We start from the raw sequence: 20,663 nt of genomic DNA, 5'->3' as shown, positions 1-20,663 counted from the left end.
GTTATGGGTAATTTATCAGCAATGAGTTTGTAATGGGTGCATCAGGATTATAGTATATTTTATAGGAAGAAAACCAGTTGATTATCCTTACAAAATTGTCATATTATGCAACTTTCACTATGTCGTGCTCTGGCATACTTTTTTTTTCCCCTTCTTAGAATGAAGAGTTTGGGTAGCAATAATAGTATGGTGTTGTGAATGCTGTAGTGCTGCAATTAGGATGCCGTTTCTCTGCATTTGCAGGAAGATGTTGCATAAGATCTACTTTGTATATTGATCATTTGAAAGTTGTAAGTCTGTAGGCTCTCATCCTTTGTAAGCATGGAAAAATATCCAGGATAGTGCTTAACCCTTGAGAGTTATTAGTAATAAGTAGACTTAGCATATACCCATATCTTTGCTGTACATTGAGTGGAGTGGGTTTAGAGGAGTTTATTGTTGATTTTACTTTGACAGCAAAGATCAATAAAGGAGTTTGATTGAGAATGGGATAAATTTTATATGTGACATGGTTTGACAAGATCTAGGAAATGGTACTGTAGCTTATATAGTTGCGGAGAATAAATTGTATTAGAATGCATGACTTAGTGTTCAGAATTTTTATTCACATTAATCAGATAATGTAAGCTAGATTTTAGCACCTTATATGTTGGGGGAATGCAGTTTTAGAGATGAGTGCTGGGAGTCAGATGTTCTTGACAGAATGTAAACAAAGTGCATATTCATCCTCACTTGCTTAATGTAAGAGAGCCAACTGGTTAAGAAATACTTTCTACCCATGTTTTAGTCAATTCCATGGATGTTAAAAGGTTATCAGGTAAGCATGTTAAAAGGTTTTCAAGTAATATTCATTTGGTTGATGGTAGCATCTCCTGCCTGCCAAAAATTTGTTTTTCTAATGATAAAGTAGATTATGACTGCAATATTTTTAGTATTTAAACTTAAAATAACTGTTAATTAGTACTTGAAAATAGATATGTAAATACTTTTATTTGGTGACCAAAAACCCTCTAGGAAATTGTGTTTTTCAATCTGTTTCTTCCGTTCTGGCTACCTCTTGACTACTTTGTTTACATTTTGGCTTGCACTTGTGCAGACAACTATGGCAATGTTACAATTAACAAACTTCTTTATAACTAAAGAAAATATAATTTGTAGAATTGTGGGTATAATCTAGAAGTGATGCAAGCATGACCCACTTAGAAAGATCATAATAATACCAAATGAGTACTTGATTCAACTTAGGCTTCTTGCCAAATGTCACTGGAGGAAGTGTTAGCTCACTAAAACATAATTTTATCTAATCAGGAAATAATGTAGTGTATTATACATTAAAGTAGGGGCATTAGCAAATCAAATGAATCCTACTGTACCCATTACTTACTGTTTTGAGTATTACGAGTATTATAGCTTTTGACCAGGATTATATGCTATGTTTTGGGTGCAACTTAACTTCATGGGACAAAATAACGGATATAGAGTTGCTGTTATAGTTGTGGGTCCTTAATGCTGGAGAAAGAAGTCATATTTTGTTGGTGTTCGCTGGTTATATATTTTACTTTGTGCATTTCCTCATCAGTTTTGCTGATAAGGGATTTTTTTATATATATTTTTTTTTACAGTAAAAATTATAATAAAATAAATGCACTCCACTTTTTATAGCAAAATGCAAACCATTTGATAAGGACAAGATCGTGTTTGTTAGGAGATCAGGAAAATGTGTTTAGAATTTTTTGTGTGTAAATATTTAGTTGTTCACACCTACGTGATATAGCTATAGAAAATTAATTATTAATTTTGTAAATTATAATACATCAACGTAATATGCAATTTTCTTGGTGGAAATCAATAACAAAAAAGTCATGGTGGTTGAATGATATGCCATGTTTGTTTTGATATGTGCCGAGGTCGATGAAATGAAAGGATGCTAAATTTGTGTATTCTAACCTTACCCAACCTAACCTACATAAACCCATGTATAGTAATTGGGTACCTCAAATTCTAAAGATCATCTGGATCATTGTTGTTGTTGTTGTTGTTCCCTAGACTGTCTGTCCGAGCAGTCCCATCTCCCCAAGGAATGCCACAGCCGAAACTGGGTTTTCCCACAAATCCTTTATAGAGTGTATGTTTGACTGCCACTGGAGAGACTTCAAACTTAGATTTGACCCGTCGGCCACTCCGCCAGAGCCACAAGCTATAGTTTAAGTTTACCCTGTGAGCGCAGTAAAGAGTCGTCTCCTCGACTGGTCTGCGTAATATGCTTAAGTAAGTAAGTGTTGTTTGCGTGGATGATTGTGTATAATGCAGTCTTCCATTATGTGTTGTATGGTATGGGGTGAAGTGTTACATCCTGGGCAGCTGTTCACAATGTGGTCATCCAGCCTCTTCTGGTAGCTTAGAAGTGCTGGGTGGTGGCTGCACTGCAGTCTGGCCAGGTGGACTCTGTCCTTTCGTGGGAGAGATGATTCAGAAGGGTGGATATCAGGGGGTCTGACATGCAGCAGTGTGTTGTCTTTCAGTGCGTTAATGGAGCGGTGAGTGATATGATTATGAATATGTTTCTGGAGGCTGGTATTTGGTGGTTGTGGAGGAAGAGAAGAGAGTATCTGTGTGTGATACAGGTCTTTGGGTGTTGTTTTAATGTTTCTTGGTGTGTGTGGGTGTTCTGCTATGTAGTGTAGTGGGTGTGATGTGTTTGTGGTGGCTGCAGCAAGTGTTTGTGTGCCTCCGGATCGTTGTTGTTGTGGATGCTTATGGCCTGGTTATTATTGTACCATGGGCAGTTAACAGATGACAGCAGAACCCTGTGTTCTCTCATAAAGTCCAAGGAAGCCCTATTGTCTTTGTAACAGCACTTATTGAATTAGAGTTGGAGAACACCCGGTCCACAGCGTGAAAGCCATCTTCTAATTGACAGTGATTGGACTGCACAGACGACAGCATGGTGGTTTTGTGCATTAGTAGATTTGCTTGTAGCTAGGTTTATTGTTATTTGTATGTGCCAAAAAAATAGCATACTACATTCATGTATTATAATTTACAAAATTAATATTTAATTTTCTAATGCTATATTGCATAGGTGTGCACAACTAAAATATATATTTTTTTTTCTTCTTCCTCTAATTTATAGTGTTTTGATAGTGTATGGCATTTGAAACAATGGCTTCATTACCCAGGAAAGTGGGGATGGGTTTGTAACTCATAAATAGCTTATTTGTAACAGGAAAAATGCAAATCAGTAGAATCATACAAATCTACATTATAAGAAAACAGTATTGTTAGGAATTGTGGACAAATGGTGAACCTGTAATATGACATATTAAACAGTTTTGATGAGTGCTGAAGAAATGTATGTTTAATGAAATATGAGAATCGTTTAATCATGAGCTCCAAGGGAGAAGTCTCAATGCTGAGTTAATGTAAAGAAACAAACTATGAAAAAGTGAACTTCAACAATTCTTGAGAAAAGTGAACTTTGAAGGCTCTTGTTGAACAAGGGCAATAGAACTAGAAGTGGATCATATAAGGACTGACCACTTTTTTCTCTCTTTTTATAGGGTGGTCTATCCAACTCATGGCCAGAGTGGTGGAAAAAAGAGGAAAACAAAGGTATATATATATAAATAAGTCTCTAAGCAGCAAAAGTCCTAACCTCTAAACTGTGGCATTGATTTGTGTGGCTATGGTCACTGAGTCATACAGTTTTTGCCAAAATTAATATTATCCAAGATATTTTCTTCATCATCTGTAGTTGTATATATGTGTGTATGTGTGTGTATATATATATATATATATATATATATATATATATATATATATATATATATATTGTGTGATTGTATAGGAAATCTACATCTGATAGGGATACTTACCTTTAAACACTTTTGCATATTGATAATTCCTATAAATAAATGAAACTGGTGTTGCAGTCAGTCATGCAGTAAATTTGGGTGTGTATATACATATATAATATATACATATATATATATATATATATATATATATATATATATATACAGAGTGATACCTTGAGATACGAAATTAATTCATTCTGTGACCGATGTCGTATGTAAAAGAAAACGTATCTCAAAAAAAAATATTCCCATTTAGATTAATGAAAGTTTAATTAATCTGTTCCAGCGATATGAAATTACCCAAAACAAACTAAAATTACACAAAACAAGCACAATTTATAGATAAATACATGAGTAATAACATGCAGAGTGGTAAAATAACAATGATAAATATCATATATATACCATGGAGACAGGTGATAGTGGCGAATGGAGCTGCATCATGTTTAAGGCCTTGGAAGATAGTAATAGCCTTTTCTGAGATTATTGTTTCCATAACAGAGTCACCAGCCAACTCCTTCTCCTTAATCCATATTAAAAGTAGGTGCTCCATCTCATTATGTAAGTCAGTTCTAAGCTTCAAAATAATGGTGATGCCTTTGGAAGGCTGCACCTTCTTTATTACAGCTTTCTGCTTAATGATCGTGGATATTGTTGATGCATTGTGTCCATATTCTTTGAGGGAGGAGATGACAACCTTCCCCAACTAGTAAGTCTAGAGGAGAAACTAACAAAAATAGAAATGAGGGAGAACCATCGAGACTGGACCTAATAATCACATCAGAACCTGAAATAGTGGACAAGATTGAATGTAAGACACCACTTAGTAAAAGTGACCACATATTAGTTGAACTGTAACTAAATGAGGAAAAATACATGGGAAAAAACGAACAATATAGAAAGAGAAGATTGGTGTATGAAAAAACAAATTTGATAAAATAAGATAATTTTTTCAAAAAGACTGGGATAGGATACACAAGGAGGAAACAACACTAGAAGAGGAATGGAAAAAATTGACAAAGATTTATAAGGAAGGAGTGGAAAAGTATGTTCCAAGACTAAAATAAGATAAAGGATATGTAAAATGTTGGTACAACAAAAGATGTAGAGTTAAAAGACAAAAGGGATAAAGCTTGGATAAAATAAAAGAAAGACAAAAGACCTGAAAAATGGAAAATATATACTAGTTATAGAAATCAATATGTACAAGTGTGCAGAGAAGAAAAGAGAAAATACGAAAAGGATGTCATAGAAAAATGTAAAGATCAACCAAAACTATTTTAAAGATTTGTAAACAACAAACTGAAAAACAAACAAGAATTAGTGAAACTGCGACAAGGAGGAGTTTAATACACAGAGGAAATAGAAATGGCAGAAATTATGAACAAGCATTTTAAATCAGTGTTTACAAGGGAGAACATAGAACTTAGAGATGTCAAGTGGGAGGAGAAAGACCCCCCTATGAAAGAGATAGAAGTAACAAGGAAAGAAATAATGAGTCACTTGAGTAATCTCGATGTTAGAAAATGGCCAGATGAAATGGCAAATTGGATTTTGAGAGAATGCAGGAACGAACTAACAGACAAAATACATTGTCTAATAAGCAGTTCATTGAAAGAAGGAAAAGTTCCAGAAGATTGGAAAAGAATAAATATAGTACCAATATATAAAGGGAGAAACAAGGAAGACCCTACTAACTATAGATTGGTCTCTCTTACAAGTACGGTAGCTAAAATTTGTGAAAGAATTATAAAAATTAGATGCGTAAGGCATTTGGAAAGAAACAGTGTACTAAATCCAAGGCAATTTGGATCGACAAGGAAGATCATGTGTCACAAACTTGATGTGTTTCTATTCAAGACTAATAAATGTGATACAAGGAGATAGACTGATTGTGCATTTCTAGTCCTGAAAAAAGCTTTTGATAAGGTGCCACACAAAAAAAATTGCTAAAGAAATTAGAAATGACAGGAGGAATACAGGGCAAACTGCTGAAGTGGATGGAAGAATTCTTGCATGAAAGAAAAATGAGAGTGGTGATAAGAGACAAACATTCTAATTGGGGTGAAGTGATTAGCGGAGTTCCACAAGGAACAGTTTTGGCCCCAATAATATTTGCTATATATTAATTATATGGATAAAGGAATTAAAAGTTGTATGAGCTTTTTGTGGATGATGCAAAACTGTTGAAAAAAGTGAACACTAGAAGATTGTGAGTTGCAGCAGAGTGACCTCAATAAAGTATGGGAATGGAGTAGGAAGTGAGAGATGGAATTCAATATTAACCACTTCACTACGGGACTTAAATCTCGTGGGCAGCCAATGCCAGCCATACGACGTGTCGTAATAATACTCGCATCATAAAATATAGTCACGGCTTATATCGATCGTTCTCTCTTTCACCCGTGAATTTTGAAAACCACAGAGAATGGGATTAAGAGCAGATTGGAGAGAATGTAAAAACACAGGGGCGACTACAATAAATATAATCAAGACGCCGATATGGCAGCGTCGCGAATCCACTTGCTCCTCATGACGCCTACGTGTGTGGCACCGTATGGAAGGGGTTAAGAAGTGTAGTATAATAGAATTTGGAAGAAGCAAAAAAAGAAAAGTGGGATCTTGTAAACTGGGAGAGGAAGAAATTAAAAAAGTGGAAAATGAGAAGGACCTAGGAGTCATTTTTATGAATAATATGTTCACTGAGAAACATATAAACAAAATTTTTGGAGAAACATAATTTAATAAGAACAACCAAATTTGCATTTACATACCTGGATGAAGAAATGGTGAAGAAAATACTAATCACTTTGATAAGACCAAGATTGGAGTATGCAGGGACAACGTGGTCACCAAGTACAAAAAAATGTATATTAAAACTTGGAAGAATACAAAGAGCAATTACGAAATTGTCACCAACACTCAGAACTATCATATGAGGAGAGACTGGCAAAATTTGAGCTACAAATATTGAAGCAAAGAAGAGAGAGAGGAGACTTGATAACTATAGAATCATGGAAGGCATAGAAATTATTGATAGAATTTAATAAAATGGGATAGTAGAGATACAAGAGGACATGGAAAGAAAATAAAAAAAGACAATTATAGAAGAGACCTGAAAAAGAACAGCTTTCCCCACAGGATAATAGACATTTGGAACAAGTTAGATGAAAATGTGGTGTGTGCAAAAACAATACACGAATTTAAAAACGGTCTAGATAAAATGAGATATGAAGATGGGCCACCAAGAGCATAGCTTCCCTTGCCGTAAAATACAACTAGGTAAATACACATGTTGGATTGACAGTGAAGATTGGAACTCCGGAAAAAAACGCAATTTTCGTGGATTACAATGATGGAGTGCCTGTGTTGTATTAGTAGGGAAGGGGAAAGCTTGTGGTGTAGTGGGTAGGTGAAGAAAAAGGAGAAGGGGAGGGATTATTGAGGAAAATTAAAGAAAATGAGGAAGGGTACGAACGGGCCCCGGACGTTAGAAGGAATGTAAACATGAATGTGCAGATGACACAGCTGAAGTTGAACAAATCAGTAAAGGCATTAAAATTAGAAATAGAGATAAGAGCAGCACAATAGAAAGTGGAGGTAATTATTTCTATGGATTTAATGAGGGAGGAGATGACAACCTCCCCCAATTAGCAAGTCTTGAGGAAAAACTAACAAAAATGAATGAATCATGGGAGGGTAGGTTTAGCCAACTTGCACTAATTATACAAAGAGTTGATAAATTGGAAGAACTAAAGAAGGAGAACCAAAATCTAAATATAGAAATAGAAGAACTAAAAAGACAGTTAAAAGGAAAGGATGAGAATGAGGAATAATAAAGAGAATAAAGAGTCCATAACAAAAGAGATAAGTGGTTGGAAAAGGTTCAGGAGGATAGCAAAATTGAATTTAGAGATATAGTGAAACAACAAATGAAGGAACACACTAAGGACACAGTTATTAAAATGATGAGAGAGAAGGAGAATATAGTAAGAGACTTAGCAGATAAAAAGAAATGTATAATTATATTAGGAATGGAAGAAAAGTATACTCCAAATAAGACTACAAGAGTAAGAGATGAGAGAGTGAATAAGGTATTAAAGATATTTCAAGGTGAACAGGAAATAGGGAAAGAAAATGAAATACATAGACTAGGGAAATACAGTATAGACAAAACCAGACCAATTAAGGTCACAAACGACAGCAGAGAATTCCTAATCAAAAACAGGAAAACTAGCAGAAAATGATCAGTACAAACAGGTATGGATAAAAAGAGAGATGAATAAAGAGGAAGAGAAAACAAAAAGAATTGAAGCTAAGGAAAAAAACGAGAACAGAACAGAGACAAAGAGAAATTCTATTGGAGAGTAGTTGATATGAAAGTGAGGAGATGGTTCATAGGAGAGAAAAATGGAAGGGAAACAGAAAACAGGATGGAGGTAACAGAAAATTAAAAGTGTCTTTCACAAATATAGATGGCTTAATAACAGGCTTGAATGAACTGAATGATTAACTGAAGGAAAAAGAACCGGACATAATGGGAATTGTGGTGACAAAATTGAAAGGTCCATTACCACCCAGCAGTGTAGGACATGGTGTATATAATTATTGGATTGGAAACAGAGAAGTAAAACAAGGGGGTGGAGTTATGTTCCTGATTAAGAAGAATATAAATGTGAGGAATGTTACATATGGAAAGAATATATTGGAAATGATTATGATGGAAATAGAGGAGAGGGACAAGAAGAGCAGGAAGTTTGTGGTAAATTATGTGCCTCCTAAAATGGCTTCGTGGGAAGAGAGAGAACACAAGCCTATGTCAGAAGATACAAGGATAACCCTAAATAAGATAATGGAAGATGGAGGAAGAATAGCTATAATGGGTGACTTTAATTGTAAAGAAATCTGGGAAGAGATGACAGTGAAGGGTGGAGATGACTTATGGGAAAATGTACTACTTGATATGATTATAGAACATACAATGACACAATGGATACAAGAGAACACTAGGTATAGAAATGAGGAAGAGCCATTGAGACTAGACCTAATAATCAAATTAGAACCTGAAATAGTGGACAAGATTGAATATAAGACACCACTAAGTAAAAGTAACCACATATTAGTTGAACTGGAACTAAATGAAAAATACATGGGAAAAAACAATGTAGAAAGGGAAGAATGATGCATGGATTTTTTTATTTTTTTTTATGAAATGAGAACTTTTTTCAAAAAGCAGACTGGGAAAGGATATATAAAGATGAAACAAAGTAGAAGAGAAATGGAAAATTTTGACAAAAATTTATAAAGGAGTGGAAAAGTATGTTCCAAGACAAAAACAAGAAAAAGGATAAGTAAAATGTTGGTACAACTAAAGATGTAGCAAGTTAAAAGATAAAAGGGATAAAAGATCATGTGTCACAAACTTGATGTGTTTCTATTCAAAACTAGTAGATATAATACAGGAAAGAGATGGATGGGCTGATTGTGCCTTTCTAGACCTGAAAAAAGCTTTTGATAAGGTACCACATAAGAAAATTGCTAAAGAAATTAGAAACTGCAGGAGGAATACAGGGCAAACTGCTTAAGTGGTTGGAAGACTTCTTGCATGAAAGGAAAATGAGAGTGGTGATAAGAGACAAACATTCCAATTAGGATGGGGTGATTAGTGGAGTTCCACAAGGAACAATTTTGGTCCCAATAATGTTTGCTATATATATTAATGATATGAAGGAATTGAAAGTTATATAAGCTTCTTCGCAGACAATGCAAAAATGTTGAAAAAAGTGAACACCGAAGAAGATTGTGAGTTGCTACAGACTGATCTCAATAAAGTATGAGAATGGAGTAGGAAGTGGGAGGTAGAATTCAATATTAAGAAGTGTAGTATAATGGAATTCGGAAGAAGCAAAAAAAGAATAGTAGGATCATATACATTGGGAGAGGAAGAAATTAAAAAAGTGGAAAAAGAGAGGGACCTAGGAGTCAATATTATGAATAATATGTCCTGAGAAACATATAAACAAAATTTTTGAAGAAACTTATAATAAGATCAATGAAAGTGGCATTTATATACCTGGATGAAGAAATGGTGAAGAAAATGCTAGTCACTTTGATAAGACCAAAATTGGAGTATGTAGCGACGACGTGTTCATCAAGTACAAAAAAAATGTATAACAAAACTTGAAAGAATACAAATAGCAATTAGGAAATTGGCGCACCAATGCTCTCAGAACTATCATATGAGGAGAGGGTGGCAAAACTTGAGCTACAGACATTGGAGCAAAGAGAGAGAGGAGACATGATAACTATAGAATCATGAAAGGCATGGAAATTATTGATAGAGAGGATCTAATAAAATGGGATGGTAGAGGTACAAGACATTGAAAGAAAATCAATAAAGACAATTATAGAAGAGACCTGAAAAAGAACAGCTTTCCCCACAGGATAATAGATGTTTGGAACAGGTTAGATGAGAATGTGGTGTGTGCAAAAACGATACACAGATTTAAAAACAGTCTAGATAAAACGAGATATAGAGACACCAACAAAGCTCCCCTTCCCGTGAAATACAACTAGGTAAATACACATTCACACTCAACCCTCCATTTAACAGGGAAATGCATGCAAGGACTGGTCCGTTCCTGCCAAATGTAAACAGAATGGACCGAACCAATAGATAATGGACAAATGACCATTATTGGCAGTTTGGTATGGTATTTATTGGTTTCTTTTACTTTGCCTGAAAATGAAATGGTAATATTGTATTATTGATTAGTTTTAATGTGCACAACAGGTAAATATAAAATAAATGAGCAGAAATAAAGTTCTTTCTTTGACAGCATGGTGCTGATACGCAGGGGCGGACTGGCCATTAGGGCATTTGGGCAATGCCCGGTGGGCCGGTTCTTTTGTGCCCAAGTGGGCTGGTGCAAGGGCCAGCTGTACTTCGGAAAAAATTATATATCTATTTTTCAACAGTTTAATTATTATAGATATTATCTAAAATAGACAGTTATCTCCCTCCCAACATAGGCCTTAAAATACCCCTAAAATATATTAACTATATTCGCTCACCACTCACCCCCTCTCATGGGGCTGCTCTGAGTGAAAAATGCCCGGACTGCTTTAACATCCCAGTCCGTCCCTGTTGATATGAGTTGATGTATCACTGGATGAATGATTTGGATTGGACAACTGTACACAGGAGCGGACTATTGGGCCATCTTCCGGCTCTATAATGGACAGGATATTTTCGTCTGCTAAATCAAGGATCCATTGCATCAGGGTCTGTTAAATGGATGGTCAAGAATAAATATATATATATATATATATATATATATATATATATATATATATATATATATATATATATATATATATATATATATATATATATATACACACATACACACACACCAAAGGCTTTTTGTCCCCTTACACAGGGGGTAGCCAAAAAAGAAAAAAAGCATAGAAACCACCCCAACCCATTCCATTCCTTACATACTCCACTCCCTTCCACCTTCCTCCCTCCCTCTCATATTGGCACCTCCTGGATGATGGGTCATCCTTGCATCCTGTCCACTGCCCTGGGTCAGAAGCAGTGTCGCAAGACACAGTACATCCACAGCAAGGCCACTTCATTTATTTGGCGACCCCCCTCTCCATCCCCTCATGCAAAAAGGGAGAAGATGGGGAGAAATTCCTTCGGGCTGGGTCAATTTATTTCTCATACATACTTCCTCACCCCCCATTCCCCACCCACTCCCCCTAATGCATCACAGCATCATCCATACACAATCATTCACCATTCACCCCTATCATCTGTCCTCTCCCGTCCTTCCTCAACAGACATTCCTCTCTTTCATAATGCCCCTTTTACCTCATCCATCCATCTCATCCTAGGACACCCCCTCGTATTCACTCCTTCCACCTCTGCCTTCCACACCCCTTTTATTTATCTTTCTTCACTCATTCTTTCCATGTGTCCAAACCATCCCAATACTCTTTCATCAACCGTATCTCCCAACTCCCTTTCCACCCCGTTCTCCTCCTCACCTCCTCATTTCTCACTCTATGTAGCTTAGTAACCCACATCATACTTCTCAGACATTTCATCTCAAACACAATCAAACTACTCTTTTCCTCACTTATGTTCTACATTTCTGCCCCGTATAGTACTGTCGGCCCAATCACTCCTTCATATAACCTCCTCTTAGCATCCATTCCCAGATGTCTATTTCTCATTACACTTTTTAATCCACCAAGGCATTTACTTGCTTCTCTCAATCTGCATTCTACCTCCACCCCCACTCCTCTCTTTCCTGCCACATTTGCACCCAAGTATCTAAAACTATCCACTTCCTCCAGTCTCTCTCGCTAAATGCTCACTTACAGCCTACTGTCACTCTCTACCCTTGTACATCTCATCACCTTACTTTTACCCACATTTATCTTCAGCTTCCTTCTTTCACACACCTTCTCAAACTCTGTCACTAACTTCCTCAATCCCTCCTCTGATCCTGCTACAAGCGCAATGTCATCAGCAAACAACAACTGGCTTATTTCCCACTTTTCTCCATTTTCTTTCACCATCATCCCCTGACCCACCACCCTTGCATTCACCTCTCGCACCACCCCATCCATGTATAGATTGAACAGCCAGGGCAACATAACACATCCCTGACGAAGTCCCACTTTTACCTCAAACCATTCACTCTATCCATTTCTAATCCTAATACAAGCTCTACTATTCTCGTAAAAACTCTTGACTGTTCTTAACAGCTTTCCTCCTATCCCATATATCTGCAATACCTCCCACAGTGCCTTCCTGTCTACACTGTCATAAGCCTTTTCAAAATCTATAGAAGCTCAAAAAACATCCTTACGTTTTCCTATAGCTTTCTCACATATCTGTCTTACCACAAAAATCTGATCCACACAACCCCTACCTGTCCTAAAACCACAATGTTCCTCACCAATTACTCCATCTGTTCCTCCTAATTCTCTCAATCAAGACCCTCTCATAAGCCTTCCCAGCTACACTCAACAAGCTGATCCCTCTGAAACTACTACACTCACACTTGGGCCCCTTTCCCTTGTAAAGAGGAAATATATATATATATATATATATATATATATATATATATATATATATATATATATATATATATATATATATATATATATATATATATATGGATTGTAGCAAACTAACATGCTTGCTGTAGTAATGAATTTTGAAGGTCTGAAAGACACAAAGAATAGTAGATTGGGGAAAATGGAGTAGTTAGGTGTAGATCAACCAGATGACACATGTGGGTAATTAAAAAAATTGAATCATAAATCAGATTGGATAATTAGAGAGGTGTCATCAGTTTGTATCTGTTACAATCTTTTCATTTATTGTCATTTGACATCGGTTACATTTTACAATTAAGATCAGGTGAGGCAGTGAGTGGTTAGTTAAGATGTGTAATTTATGTTATGAGAGAACAGGAGTATCTGAGGACTGAAAGGATCCATACCTAGTGTCAGTTTGTTAGGTTAACAGTTACAAGCTGGTAGCAAGAGGTAGCCTTTGAATATCATAGGTTGGGTGTTCAGCATTCATTATATAAAACAAAAATGGTGCAATATTGTCCACAAGGATAGAAGCACTGGTAAATGACAGTCCATAACAATGTAATGATAATAATGATCAATTGTTGGCTCAAATTTCATTAAGTGGAACACCTGCAGCCCCCACAGTAGCTGGCAATAGCCCTTGAGTATTCCCACAGACCTCTCTAGAAAGAAACTTTGGACTTCAGTCTATGTACTGGTATTGGACTGTTTCTGTGACATCAGCTGAAAGTAGAAGGGGAGCAATCATTGTTTGTCAAATTAATGTGTGAAAGAGAGTAAGAAATACAATTGAAGTTGATGGAAAGAGATATTGGGCTCAGTCAAAAAACCAAGTGCCCTATAGGGATGCACTGTTTGATGGAAGTGAAGGGGTTGACAGATTTTGAAAATTGGTAGCTCCACTGTCTCTCTTGCAGGAAAAACATAACACAAGAACTTGTTTAGGAAATAACTTTCAACATCATCTATTGGGAGTATGCCAGGGAGAGTGTTGCTTCACTCACTCGCCAGCACTAGTCCCCACAGTCTCTCTGAGCAAGCTCTCATGCAGCCACCCTTCCCACTCCAAATGACTTTGTGACCCTGTAAAGGGTGAAATATGAATTCAGCAATTTGGTTTGTTTTCAAACCCTAATCCTAACAAATCTTAATCCTTAGAAATAAGGATTTCCTTTTGTATCATTGATCTCTTTAACACTGACATTAATATATTTTGTTGTCAAAAAGACTAGATTTTCATTCCATGATTAGATGGGCAATTGAAGTGGATTTCTTTGAAATTTTCTTCAGTCTGGTCTCTGCTGAATGAAGCAGACAACAGATAAAATGTGTCAATGTGTTGAAAGGATTGAGAAGTATTTCATAACTAAATTGTTTTTTATTATTTTTGTTACTTGTCTTTCTTTATCTATTTTTTCTCTCAGCATATATACTGTATGTTATCCTATGTTGTTAAACTAATTAATTCTATACCATACTCTTTGCCTTAATGTTTATGTTACTCTGTTTTCATTCACATTTTTATCAGTTATTTTTCTTTGTCTCATTTGTTATAGATTTTGGCTTTAGTATGCTTTCATTGAAGAAATCAAACATTGGTAGCATATAAATATATATTTTTTTTAGTTTGCATGTAATACATTATTAATAATGAAGTGTGTATATAACTTAAATACTTGGGATACACAATAAAGACTTGAAGCAAACTTGAATTTTTATAATGTGGAGAACTTTTCTTGAATTCAATGACATTTCATTGTTAAGATATGGAGACCTGCAAATTTGAAAAGATATATGACAAAGAATTAGATAAATTTGGAAAGGAAATTATAGATAAGAAAATTACTTCAGATATGAATTCTGTAAATTTAGTATGGAGATTGTTTTCGAGTCATAAACAAAATAAGGCAAAGATTTAGATGAATAGATTTCAGAACACAGGCTTGTGATAACTAGTTTACATGGACTCCTTTTCTTTTATTGTTTATCTAGAAAGTCTACCAAATGGAGGATTAAAGCAGTATGGAAGACTGCGTGATGTTCACACATGTGCATCATGAAACCTGCACCCTGGGGACTCGCTTCAGCTTTTGTATGGATGTAAACTTTCATTCAGGTGTGTGCATAAATTGTATTTTCATTACTTGCTTTTGTCACTGAATGGATTTGCAATGCCAAAAGCAGAATTAAATATAAAAGGCTAAAGTCTAGAATACAAGATAAGATGCATCCTTGAAAGTAAATATATTGGTTTTTAATAGGTGTTTTTGCTTGTTACTAGAAGAAAAACTAGAGAGAATTTTCGTTTAATAAATTTTATGATGGGGTCACCTCAGGTCAACATGAATTGCCCTGGCTCCAGATAACACATGCCGCAGATGCAGTAATTGCATTGAATACAAGGAATATATCCTTTACTTTCCAGTGTATATGCACCACACACCTTTGTAGTATTTTTTCTCCAAGATATTTTTGGGGACAGTCATGGGGCTATTGCTGGGTACAGTGCAACCCACAGTTTCCTGCATGACCAGCTTGGTACAACAGCATTTACAAATATATGTAAAAATCTTGTACACACTCAGATGAAAAATCAAGTGCTGCAAGATAAATCCCCACACCTACTCATTACTACATTTCACTCTCATAGGCAACCTTACCAAGAAATCACTCCACCTACAGGCAAAAATCATGGCATAACTGCATTCAGGACACCAATCAGCACTAAAGAAATACTATATCAACACAGAATGAGCCTGGTCACAGATCCAAATTGCCCTAGATGTAATCACCACATTGAAAATACTGAACACTTCATTCTACACTACCCTGCTCTCACCCAATTCAAATAGCAGTACAACATATCCTTGAATGACTTGTGGGCTAAACTGGAGCCTAACTATGATTTGCAAATCATCTGTGGGAGCAACCTGGGCCCACAGATTGATTGAGTGGTACATCACACTCATCTTTAAGAAATTAGTTACACCAAAATGTAATTGCAAATTGTATGTTGATTGGAATAAAATCCTACATTTCACTTTTGCAAAAAATATTCAATTGTTGTGCAAAAAATTCAGGCAAGATGTGGTGACCTAGGAGATAGAATTTTTGTGTTCACCTTGTAATATTCATATACTTGATTAATTGCATTTATTAATTGTATATATACCTATATACCAAAGAGCTTCCTCCTTTATATGAGGAGGGTGGCTAAATTGTATTCTAATTTATAGGAATAGAAGTACACTTATTATGCCCTCTTTGCCATTTGTCTTCAGGGTTTTAGATTTTTCTTTATTTTGTATTTTATTTGTTTGTGTGTGTGTGTGTATATATATATATATATATATATTCACTATAAAGTAATGTCGTAGCACATTGATAAAATAAACTTTTTTTTTTATCCCACAGTCGGAGAAAAGAAGACACTATTGTCGAACGTTCTGTATATTTCGATCACTAACTGTGACCCTCTTCAGCAGAATGAATACATAGTGGAAGGCATATGCTTATATACAAAAATGTGAGGTGAGGAAAGGAACAAGCTCAGGTTACATGACCGATGCTCCGCAGGTCGCGTGGGGTTTTGTGACCTTGGAGTACATGAGGTAGCGCGTGGCTGACTGCTGAGGTAGTGATGCAGTCAGGTGACCACTGGCCATTTGATATATTAAAATTAGGTAAAATTTTTATTAGGGGAGACTCAATTATTTTCCTTTTAAAGCTACATGTTGATCTATAGATTATTTCAGCATCTTCCCAATTCATGCGGTGATTTTTATTGGCAATGTGCTGAAATACCGCGGAATTCAATTGACCATATCTAACAGAATTTTTATGTTCTTTAATTCTGGTTGCCAAATCTCTTCCAGTTTGTCCCCAATAAACAGAATCACAATCTAAGCATGGCAACTTTTATACACCTGGGTTAATGTCACTTGATGGTCTACGATGTACATTAACTATTTTCCTAAACAGTGTATTGGAATAATTGAAGATGACATTGATGTTTTCTTTAGGTAATGATTGGGACATTTCATTTATGGAGTCATTATAGGGTAATTTAATACATTTATTATCCCATTTGTGTTTGTTAGTAGAGTGGGGAGTAGATTTGTGGAAACTTATTTTAGCCTTGCTAAGGGCTTTTTGCAAAAACCAATCCGGGTATCCTAATCTTGTAAGTTGTTTTCTTATGGTTGATATTTCTGTATCTAAAAATTGTGAGCTGCAAATTCTTAGTGCTCGTAAAAATAGGCCCGAAGCAACACTTTGTTTTGTTTTGTCCGAATGGTGGCTGAAAAAGTGCAAGTAACTCCCAGTGTGGGAGTAAATGAAAAGCAATTCTGATTTCTTATTATTAAAATGTCTAAAAAAGGCAATTTATTATCTACTTCCCATTCTACTTTAAATTTTATATTGTTGGCCAAATTATTAAGTTTGTCAAAGAATTCTTTAAAAGAACCCCATTCATCGTTCCATAACGTGAAAACATCATCAACGTATCTATACCAAAACATATCTGGTGGTTTGATGTTAGGTAATAAAACTAATTCAAAATATTCCATATACAGATTTGCTAATACTGGAGAAAGATTTGATCCCATCGAACAACCATATTTTTGTTTATAGAAATGATCTTTGAAAGAGAAAACATTAGTTCTGATACATAGCTCTGTTAATAGTGGTATTAACAGAGCTATGTATCAGAACTAATGTTTTCTCTTTCAAAGATCATTTCTATAAACAAAAATATGGTTGTTCGATGGGATCAAATCTTTCTCCAGTATTAGCAAATCTGTATATGGAATATTTTGAATTAGTTTTATTACCTAACATCAAACCACCAGATATGTTTTGGTATAGATACGTTGATGATGTTTTCACGTTATGGAACGATGAATGGGGTTCTTTTAAAGAATTCTTTGACAAACTTAATAATTTGGCCAACAATATAAAATTTAAAGTAGAATGGGAAGTAGATAATAAATTGCCTTTTTTAGACATTTTAATAATAAGAAATCAGAATTGCTTTTCATTTACAGTTTATAGAAAACCTACCCACACTGGGAGTTACTTGCACTTTTTCAGCCACCATTCGGACAAAACAAAACAAAGTGATGCTTCGGGCCTATTTTTACGAGCACTAAGAATTTGCAGCTCACAATTTTTAGATACAGAAATATCAACCATAAGAAAACAACTTACAAGATTAGGATACCCGGATTGGTTTTTGCAAAAAGCCCTTAGCAAGGCTAAAATAAGTTTCCACAAATCTACTCCCCACTCTACTAACAAACACAAATGGGATAATAAATGTATTAATTACCCTATAATGACTCCATAAATGAAATGTCCCAATCATTACCTAAAGAAAACATCAATGTCATCTTCAATTATTCCAATACACTGTTTAGGAAAATAGTTAATGTACATCGTAGACCATCAAGTGACATTAACCCAGGTGTATATAAGTTGCCATGCTTAGATTGTGATTCTGTTTATTGGGGACAAACTGGAAGAGATTTGGCAACCAGAATTAAAGAACATAAAAATTCTGTTAGATATGGTCAATTGAATTCCGTGGTATTTCAGCACATTGCCAATAAAAATCACCGCATGAATTGGGAAGATGCTGAAATAATCTATAGATCAACATGTAGCTTTAAAAGGAAAATAATTGAGTCTCCCCTAATAAAAATTTTACCTAATTTTAATATATCAAATGGCTAGTGGTCACCTGACTGCATCACTACCTCAGCAGTCAGCCACGCACTACCTCATGTACTCCAAGGTCACAAAACCCCACGCGACCTGCGGAGCATCGGTCATGTAACCTGAGCTTGTTCCTTTCCTCGCCTCACATTTTTGTATATAAGCATATGCCTTCCACTATGTATTCATTCTGCTGAAGAGGGTCACAGTTAGTGATCGAAATATACAGAACGTTCGACAACAGTGTCTTCTTTTCTCTGACTGTGGGATAAAAAAAAAAGTATATATATATATATATATATATATATTATATATATATATATATATATATATATATATATATATATATATATATATATATATATATATATATATATATATTCAATCTGATTGTCTCCTTAATTCATTCCAGAAGTTTTTGCTTCTACATCAACAGTAAAAGCTGTACTAACTGACACAAAGGGGTCAGTTGAAGTACCAGTTAATTGAAGATTAACTGTTAAAGATGAAAGATAACAAGACACAAAATATGTTACATATGTAGATACTTCTTGAATTACACACATTTAGATTACACACTTTTTGTCCCAGTCCTCCTATGAGGGGGAGAGGACCCTTTGTTATGTGTATGTATATATGGATGTATAGAATAATGCAGTAAAAAAACAAACTTTTTTTCATATGGTTTATTTAGAATAATGTGATGGTCACAAGTTCCTCATTGAGGAAAATGTTTACAGATGCCACTGCATGTGTAGCTGTATTTAAGGTTAAATTGAAGCAGGTAGTGGTGAAGCTTAAGAGTATGCATGGGAAGAGAAAGTGGAGTTGCATGTGGTGTTGAGAAGAAATTCACACACTTATATTAACATGACAAAAAAAAAGTTTAAAGATGTATAGAAAAATGCACAATCAACAAAACATCACGGACCTGTGTTTGGCATCCCAGAATTTTTGAAGGGAAAAAAAAATTAATTACTCTTCAATTGGAAATTATTAAAACATCATAATTGAAAAAATTTTCATATTAGTTAACAATTAGGTGAAAATTATTGCCTCAAGTTGTCATCCATTAAGGATTTTTTTTATAGTATATATAAAAAATATATAAGTTAGGATATATTCATTTTAAGTAATAATTAGGTGAAAATTATTGCCTCAAGTTGTCATCTGTTAAGTTTTTTTTTTTTTTTCTTATAGCATGGAAATAATATAAAAGTTATTAGTAGAAAGTGTGGTACACAATTTTCTTTATTATATAAAGCAATGACTCAAACATATTTACATACTTATGACAAAAGGCTTTTACCCATATAAGGGAGGGGGTGGTCTAGTCAAAGCATACACGCCCTACACCCATAATGCCCATCCATCATGAGTAAAGGGTCATCCCTGTCTCTTGGCACACTACTAAGATTAGATGCATTGCAGCAAGATGCAGCATTTCCACATTTTTATGAGTGTTCTCAAGTCTCTGTAGTAGGTCCACCTGATCATCCAGAGAGAATTTAGTATTTCATCAGCAAAAGCTAACATAATATTCTTGGGGACAATATCATGGAGTCATAGAGGTACTAGAAAAAGATATTTAAGGAAGGTAGTAGAAAGGAGGAGTAGCAGAAGTTGGTAGCATATTTGTTGAAATTGAGATTCTTCTCCAGTCATAAAAGAGTACTGCATAATTTTGGTCAGTAGGCTGGTCACTAATGTCCCTAAAATCTATAATATATCTGTATACCAAGGATTTTTTCCTCCTTACCAGGGAGGTAGCCATATTCAAAAAGCATATACCCACCTCCACCCATTTCACCCCTACCCATTCCACTCCCATCCATCACCCTTTCCTCTTATCTTAGCTCCTCATGGATGACAGGTCATCCCTGTATCCTGCCCACTGCCCTGGGTCAGAAGCAATGCAACAAGATACAGCACATCCACAACAAGGCCGCTTCACTTAATCAGCAA

General features: G+C 35.2%; 1 protein-coding gene across 9 annotated transcripts in view; it reads left to right on the top strand.

Moving 5' to 3' along the window:
- Window positions 1–20,663, top strand: part of LOC143039407 (histone-lysine N-methyltransferase SETD1-like) — a 109,231-nt gene that overhangs the window by 4,237 nt on the left and 84,331 nt on the right. For 5 of the 9 annotated variants that reach the window (XR_012967634.1, XM_076209394.1, XM_076209395.1 and 2 more), the window contains exons 2-3: window positions 3,561–3,612; window positions 14,973–15,096. The exons of 2 other annotated variants lie outside the window; for them this stretch is intronic. The gene's annotated coding sequence lies outside the window, so the exon portion shown is untranslated. The remainder of the gene's footprint in view (window positions 1–3,560; window positions 3,613–14,972; window positions 15,097–20,663) is intronic. 2 more of the 9 variants (XM_076209390.1, XM_076209391.1) reach the window with 1 other exon arrangement.

Source organism: Oratosquilla oratoria, chromosome 26 (assembly GCF_046742065.1).
Source record: "Oratosquilla oratoria isolate Oo_2021 chromosome 26, ASM4674206v1, whole genome shotgun sequence".
NCBI lineage: Eukaryota > Metazoa > Arthropoda > Malacostraca > Stomatopoda > Squillidae > Oratosquilla > Oratosquilla oratoria.
Note: the sequence above shows the minus strand (reverse complement) of the source record. Positions and strands in the feature narration are given on the sequence as shown.